Source organism: Ptychodera flava, chromosome 2 (assembly GCF_041260155.1).
Source record: "Ptychodera flava strain L36383 chromosome 2, AS_Pfla_20210202, whole genome shotgun sequence".
NCBI lineage: Eukaryota > Metazoa > Hemichordata > Enteropneusta > Ptychoderidae > Ptychodera > Ptychodera flava.
This window is the reverse complement of record NC_091929.1, coordinates 50,843,180-50,850,775: the sequence shown is the minus strand read 5'-3', so window position 1 is coordinate 50,850,775 and position 7,596 is coordinate 50,843,180. Positions and strand designations below refer to the sequence as shown.

General features: G+C 38.1%; 1 protein-coding gene and 1 long non-coding RNA gene across 2 annotated transcripts in view; both read left to right on the top strand.

The window, feature by feature from the left end:
- Positions 1 to 7,596, top strand: part of LOC139148903 (uncharacterized) — a 185,112-nt gene that overhangs the window by 27,076 nt on the left and 150,440 nt on the right. The gene's annotated exons all lie outside the window — the stretch shown is intronic.
- LOC139148898 (uncharacterized) lies at positions 84 to 7,522 on the top strand. The gene is made up of 4 exons (XR_011556033.1): positions 84 to 140; positions 6,179 to 6,419; positions 6,755 to 6,811; positions 7,427 to 7,522. It is a non-coding gene; the product is annotated as an uncharacterized lncRNA (long non-coding RNA).

The window sequence follows — 7,596 nt, the reverse complement described above, 5'->3', positions numbered from 1 at the left end:
AAAGAAGTAGGAACAAACACATAGATAAGGTCGCCATGGTAAATAATAAGATGACAAGCTGAAAACTTGTGACGCGGTCGTATTTTCTGTAGAGGCACCAGTACTTTGAAGGTAGACCGACCTTGTATCACACCTGAAAGGTAGGTTTGAACTAATATGCCACATTACTGAGTATTGCTGTGTAATATTGATAGCCATTGATTCCATATGAAGTACTAAACCTTTCCATGACCATTGTAGAGAATTACGCCAATATTTTAGCTTGTGTTGTAATCAACATTTATTCTGTACCTTTATATCGTGAATATATGGTGACCTACCGATGACAGAATGCGTCACTCCCTCACCTTCTTTGCAAACCCCATTTAAATCCATCACCACTGAAATTATATGTATACTTTTAAGATGTCCAAGCTATAGATAAATGCACAGTAGACTTTGTAACTCTAATAGCATAGTGTAACATTTAAAGTTTCGCCTGTAACGTAGACATTAAAGAAAGACGTTGCTACTGTATTTGCGAGAGCTAGGTTCTTGATAACAAAGAGTATTGCCATGCTATATAGTGTTTTAGGGGAGTTTGAATGGAAGATGAGACGGTTGAATGAGATAACAATTGAAGCTTGCGTAAGTGTGAAGTACATATGCATGATTGGAACCTTTCACTTCGGACTTTCTGCGAATCAGATCGGGAAGAATATTGCTGCACTCTCGTAATGATTTCTTTTCGTACTACCAACTAGACAATGTAGATTTGTTTCAAGAAGCATTATCGATTTATTTAGTGTTTATCATGATCAAGTTCTCATTTTTGAGAGCATGTTCTGTAAATTGACTGTATATTTTTCACTGAAACGAGTGCAAATATTGTACTAGGAGATGGCAAGGTGTGCGTTTTGACATGTTAGTACCAGAACGGTGGAGGAACAATCGCTCATGTGATATTTTTCAGAGATTACATAAAGGTTACGTCCCCTTGTGTAAACACTAACATCGATAGCTTTTTAGTATTGTATGCAAAGTTCCCGGGGCCGGTCTCAATAATTTGGAATATTTGCCAACCCATGTGATACCACAAAATGCGTCCAATTATTGCAGGAAAAGAGGCACGATTCATTTATGCAAATGAGATTTTGGGTAGCGAAGGGTAGCGGAGGTAGCGGACCATAATTTCAAAGTTTCATCAATTTTATCTTCTTAGTAATTGTTTAAAAGTATAGTACTTGCTAAATGTCAAACAATTACACCAAACTAGCAACCTTTAACGTGTCAATTAAGCGCAACACGGCACGCACTATATTCTGAACTCGGATGGTTATGTCTGCCGTGTGTGCGTAACTAGTGCGAACAACTTCAGCCAGCGAGACCGACTGTACAGCCACGGTCGTGGAGGGTCGTGGTACAGCACATGTACCGAACACTAACTACGTTCCCGGTTTTTGTTCAAGTTAAAGAAAGATAGTGGTAAGTGCCCACTGCTTTGTATTCCTATAAGACACTGTTCGGCTGTTATGAAGCTAATAACCCTTTCCCGATTTTTGTCGCGGGTAACTTGTGAGCTGCAGTGGCTTCTACGAGTCACTCGACCCGTACCCACGCTCGACCCCTGACCGTTCGACCCCTTCGGTATGAATGAAACTTGTATCATTATCATCTCGAAAGTACGTCCTCAGATTTTTCGATCCTCATAGCACTTTGAAAGACTTTAGTGGAACCTTGTAACGTCGGGAACGCACCCGAATGGCTTGACAGATACATTGTGTGCGGTGGGACGCCGTATAACGCCGGGAACACACAGCACGGTGTTCAGGGCACAGTTACGTGTGGTTCATTACACAGCGGCCGCGGTTTTGCATACCACGGCCGCCGTGTAATTCTGATGCAGGGCCAGGCCGGGCCGAATAAAAAGAGGTCAGTCAGTTGCGAGCTGGGCCAGTAGGAGTATGGTTATATGATGAGACTACAGTATTCTTCTATTTTCTAGGTCTCGCTAAGCAATGTCAATGTCATTCATGAGCGCGATGTTTGCAAACTTCCTTCCGCCATGGAGGTTATCTCGCTTCAACGCTAACTACACGATGATCACATCGGCCGCAATGTGGTACATCGTATTTTGCTTTCCATTACTAATAAAATACCTTTGAACCTACGATTTACTACCGTCAAACCATAGCATAAACGTTATTCATTCAACGATCAACGATTAAGTCATTGTAACTGCCAATTTATACCTCTCGATCGTACTCCCTACCCGCGATCTGCGGAAAGGGTGAGGTCGACCAATGTGTTTTTCAGAGTGGAACGTCAGACGTTCTCGTTGTTTACTGAATGTTCAACAAAATAACATAAAAAAACTAAAATTGGCATGCGTATAAAAGCATCTGTTGACTGTGAAGAGAAAATGTACGCAATCATATAAATGTAAGTGGTAGACCTCTCCCACTGGCCGAGTTGGTCGGCGCGGGCACTGGCCGAGCTCGCAACTGGCAGACCTCTCTGGTTACCGGCCGGTGTCCTAGCCCTGTGTGTTCCCGGCCTTATACGGCCTCCCCATATAACTCTGGGAACACACAGCATTGTACGTAGGGCTAGGCCGGGTCCATCAAAGTCGCCAAAAACTATGAACAGTCTGCGCGCTGCGCTTGGTCGTAAAAGTGTCTCCGCATTTTGTGTATCGAAACAGCTAAATTGTTTGTTTAGAAGCCAATCTTCCCAGGAAAGATACATGATATACTAAGGGACGGACCATTAGATCTTGGGAGGGGGGTGGTCAAAAACAGAAAAAAAAAATTTCAGAGCTGAAAGTTAGGAAAAAAAAATCTTCAAACTAGTTTGCAAAATAAAAAAAAAAATAAGAAGACAAAGGCGTAAAAAAAAATCTGCAAAAGTCTTTAAAATTTTGAATTTTTTTTAGATTTTACCGACAGAAAGCAACTGTCTGTATTTTTTAGTACATCCTCCCGGCACATTTTTAATTTTAATTTATACATTTAGAGTGACTGTATCCCTTATACTGGAAGTTGTGATTATCTTATCTTTTCAGGACTTTTGTATTCTGATCACTTGAAAATTATGAAATTATAGAACCTGTTTTCTACTTGTTTCTTGCGTACAAACCAAGCAGGTACACTAGGTAAAACATTGAAACTATGGTATGGTTGTCAAGACAGAAAGTTGTATTTGCCTTTTAGGATCAAGGTAAACAGATGCAGGCCACATCAGTTTCATTTTTTTCACAGCATTTTATTGCAATGATGAATGCAAGAATGGGTTAACAAGTAGAAACACGTCAATAATGATAAAACAACATATCAAGTCATTATGTATTATTTTGCTTTTAAAAAGGCATTTTCAATTCTTTTTTCTCAAAAAACAGCCTCAAAAAACAACAGCAACACATGTTTTAACATTCAACAATACACTACGTAGAATGCCATCTATCCAACAAATCCCAACACAAAAACACACAAAAGGGTTGAACTTTGAAAGTTTCTCGATAGCAAATACTGAATAAATCTGCATGAATAATCGTTTTTGTGTAGCAAATTTCAAAGAAATTGGACAAGCCCTTTCAGAGAATACAGATTTTTTGACCATGAATGGCATAAATTGCCCTAAAAAGACAAATATTGAAATTTCAACACATCTATACACATCCAATCAATTTAGACATGCTGCTACAGAGAAATAGATGTTTTGATCAAAAAAGGGCAACAATTGCTCTAAAAACACAAATATGCAAATTTAACTATATTATTTAGCTTATTTTAGCTTCTCAGCTTGTCAAAATCAATTGTAAATCATGAGATATGCATGATGTTTGGCGGGGTGAATGTAGGCATTTCACCACGCAGTAGAAAGGGAAGCCAGGAAACCCAAATAGTCAATTTTCAAAACTATAGGAAGCTACTGAGGAGCAAGAAGACCATGTTTCAGAGGAAGATGTGTAATCCGAAAAAAATGCTCCCAAAGTGCCACCAAATAACACCATTTTTATCTCTATTTTTCAAAAGCTCCAACAGCAGCAGGGGGACACCCCTCTCCAGACCCCCCCCCCCCCCGTGACCGCTTGCGTGGCCGCTTGTGGTGCTTGGCACCACATCTTTGCCCTCTTTATCTTCAGACAGCGACGAACTAAAAAAAATTATAAATCTGAAAATTTACTCTGAAAAAAAAAATTGCACAGCTAATCTCAATTGGAAAAAAAAAAATTTCAGAAATTTACAATAGTAAAAAAATTTCACAATTTCATTGTGACCACCCCCTCCCAAGGTCTAATGGTCCATCCCTAAAACGTCATGAAACAAGAAAGATATGACAAGGTAGAGGTGAGCACAACAAGAGAGTGTGAAATATTGGGGTCGAATCGCGAAACGGACAGGGGTCCAGGTGACTTACTCCGAGTCCTACTGCAGCTAATTATGAGCTCTGTCTCAAAAAATCTCCAATCTTTCAGTGGAAGCGCAAACGGTGTGCGTCTGGGCTATGTCCAACATGCCCTTTACCGGAAATCTGGAGATTTTTGGAGACAGAGCTCACTCTTCTTTTGTTCAGTTGTCGCTTGATTCTTCGCTATTCGTTCAGCCCTTTACCCAGTGAATGTAAGCCTTTAGTTTACCATTGCATCACATTGCCTTTGACTGTGCATTCGAATCCAGCTTAGAATACCTAGGCCAGTCCAAACATTCAATAATTGTTGTATTTTTAAGTATCTTAAGGAATGCTCTTTCCCCTATACATTTCCTCTTTGTCTACATATAATATATTTGAAGTTTTTCTATGGGCCTGGGTGAAAGAGATTTTATTAAAACATTATATCATCAAGTGAAGTAAGAATACGTAGATTATGTGTTAATATTATAGTATTCTTGGGAGTTTGAAACTAAATCTTGGCTAATAAATATAAAGTTCACGAGCAATAATTATTGTTTATCGAGCACATCCTTTGGAAAAAAAATTAATCAGAAAGTCAGCCATGCTGAAGGGGTAAGCCTAATTTATGTTTCACATTCCATAATCATGTACCAAGTTCCCATGTCTTATGGTTTGCAATTCACTCAGAATTTAATTCAGACGTGTGGCTGACTTTGCTGAGAATAAATCAACATGGAAGCATGAACAATCTTTATTTCCTGGCATGCTGTACTATCAAAACATTTTCAAGATTTCAGTGTGTTAACGCTCATGGTATATTTTAATTCCCAATAACAATCAAAATCTATGTTTCTTGTACCAAACTCAACTGAGGGAGACTTCAGTAATTATGAGCAGGTGGGTCGGGGGTTAATTGGTATGCATGAGATTGCCAAAGGAGACCCTCCCATCACTTTTTAGCTCCGCTGTTAAAAAAGAAGTAGTAATTATATTGGATACTAACGTAAAGATTGTTAACATTTGTGAATAGGAAAAGGTTATCGAGAAAGACAAATGCTTGGCTGTAATCGAAAAACGTCGAAATAATGGAAGGACAATAACATATGGTTTGCTACAGTGATATAGTAAAGTATTGACAGCTTGTTGATACAAAGGCATGAATATGTTTCAGTGAATTTTAGAATTTCATATTTTCAAATGATCGCTGCAATTGTATGTAATTTTGAATTTGTTTGACAGAGATTATGATACGTGCACATTTAACCGTTCCAGTATACAAAGTTGTCACTGTTTGCACGTATATTATGTCAGTGTGTCAACACTATTTTGACATTCATTCACATAACATGGCGTGGGTCACATGAAACGAACATGATAATTGACGGACATACTCGAATGCTTTATATGTCGGGTCTAAGCTGTTCTACGGACTTTCATCGGGTTATGTTAAGAACTCGGCAACATTACAATATACGCTGATTAAGTATTATTGAAATCTGAACTTGCATTGTTCAGTCCAGAGTGTCCACATAGCAGAAGACAAAGGCCCTGGTTGGTGAAGTAAGTTACGATGCAACAAAATTGAAAATATTTGCCATTAATCAACTAATTTAAACCCAAGCGGTAATATCGTTTTCAATCAAGTACTTTTACTGTTTTAGTCACTTTCAAATTCTCAAGATGTATAACACTGCATCATGATAACAGCTTGATTGAATTACTTTTGAGGAAAACATAAACAAAACAAAACAAAAGTAGTTATGTTTTATATCTTCGATTGAAATTTTGCCCTATTTCACTTTAGAATGCAGCATCAACATCTACAACAAAGGCAAGGTCACGTTCAAGTGCCGCAGATGTACGCATCACAGCTATGGACGACATCCGAAAATGAGACAAGACCGGGTTTCCATCAACGTACTATTGCTGGGTTGAGCATGTGTCAGATTGGCCTCGGCCTTCTCGCCATAGGTTTGGGAATAACAGCAATAATTATTGAGTGTCCTTTGTATTACATTGGCCTTGGAATATGGTGTGGTTCTTTCGTAAGTAACAGCTTGATAACAGGTACACAGTTTTACGTGCTAAGCATTGCAAAGACAACATAAATGATACGAGCTTTAGTTATTTCTTAAGTTAAAGACATATTGTGTGTTCAATGCACCACATTTTTTGCCCATTACCAAATTATATAAACATATCCATTAGCTCAAATGTAACATAGTTTTGTAAGACCACCGCGGGATCTGAAATTGCTTGACCACCACTCAAACCGGTAATATTTGATATTCAAAGTACAATTGTTAAATACACAAAGGTGCCCTGTACAAATGACTTCCTTACATAATGGTCCTCTTTAACCGTACCTTATCATTTCTAGTATATGATCAGTGGCGTTATTGGAATAACATCTTCATCCAAAAGGACTAATGCAACGGTGAGTTAACTTCAGGAATAATGATATAAGAGCAAAAGTTTTAGAAAAGAGACTTACATATCATCATTTATTGCATGGTCAATGGTGATATAAATTAGTTCATCAATACGCCATAAGAGGGACAGTTTGGTCACACGGTAGTTATTCCAGACAAAATTCGTACAAGCTTTGCAAAACATTTAGGTGATGAAATTTGATTTTTTGATTTGAGAAAATGATCTATCAGAGTATGTTTTGATAAGTTACCTTTTTAAAACAATTCTCTCTGACCTGCAGAAATGACAAATAGGCAAAAAGTAACATGCCTTTGATATAATGCTGATACTCGAGGGATAAATTAAAAGACAGTCAGTATAGAAGATACGTCATCACATATTTGTACTTTAAAATGTTGATTCGAATAGATGAGACAAATCATAAAGATATTTTTCATCCCTGGTGTCAAATGGATTGTGAATAGCTATTTAGCTTATTTATCAAGTATATGTAACTCATGCACTGCAGTAATCATGATGATCAGTGTTGTGAGGTTCGTGTGTCTTTGTGACCCATGTGACTCTTTCGAAATGACAAATGACTCTGGTTGTTATTTTCTTGTGATTTTTGACTGTTTAGCTGGTAGCTTCCATGGTTCTCTCGGTAGTGTCAGCTTCTCTATTTTCATGTATGCTGTTGTCATCTTGTGCTCTGGCGATACATCGCGGGAGATATGATCATATAAGTTTTTAAGGCTTACTGCTTGTGATTAACAAGGATTTGACAAAAGGAACGGGAAGTTTTCCTAA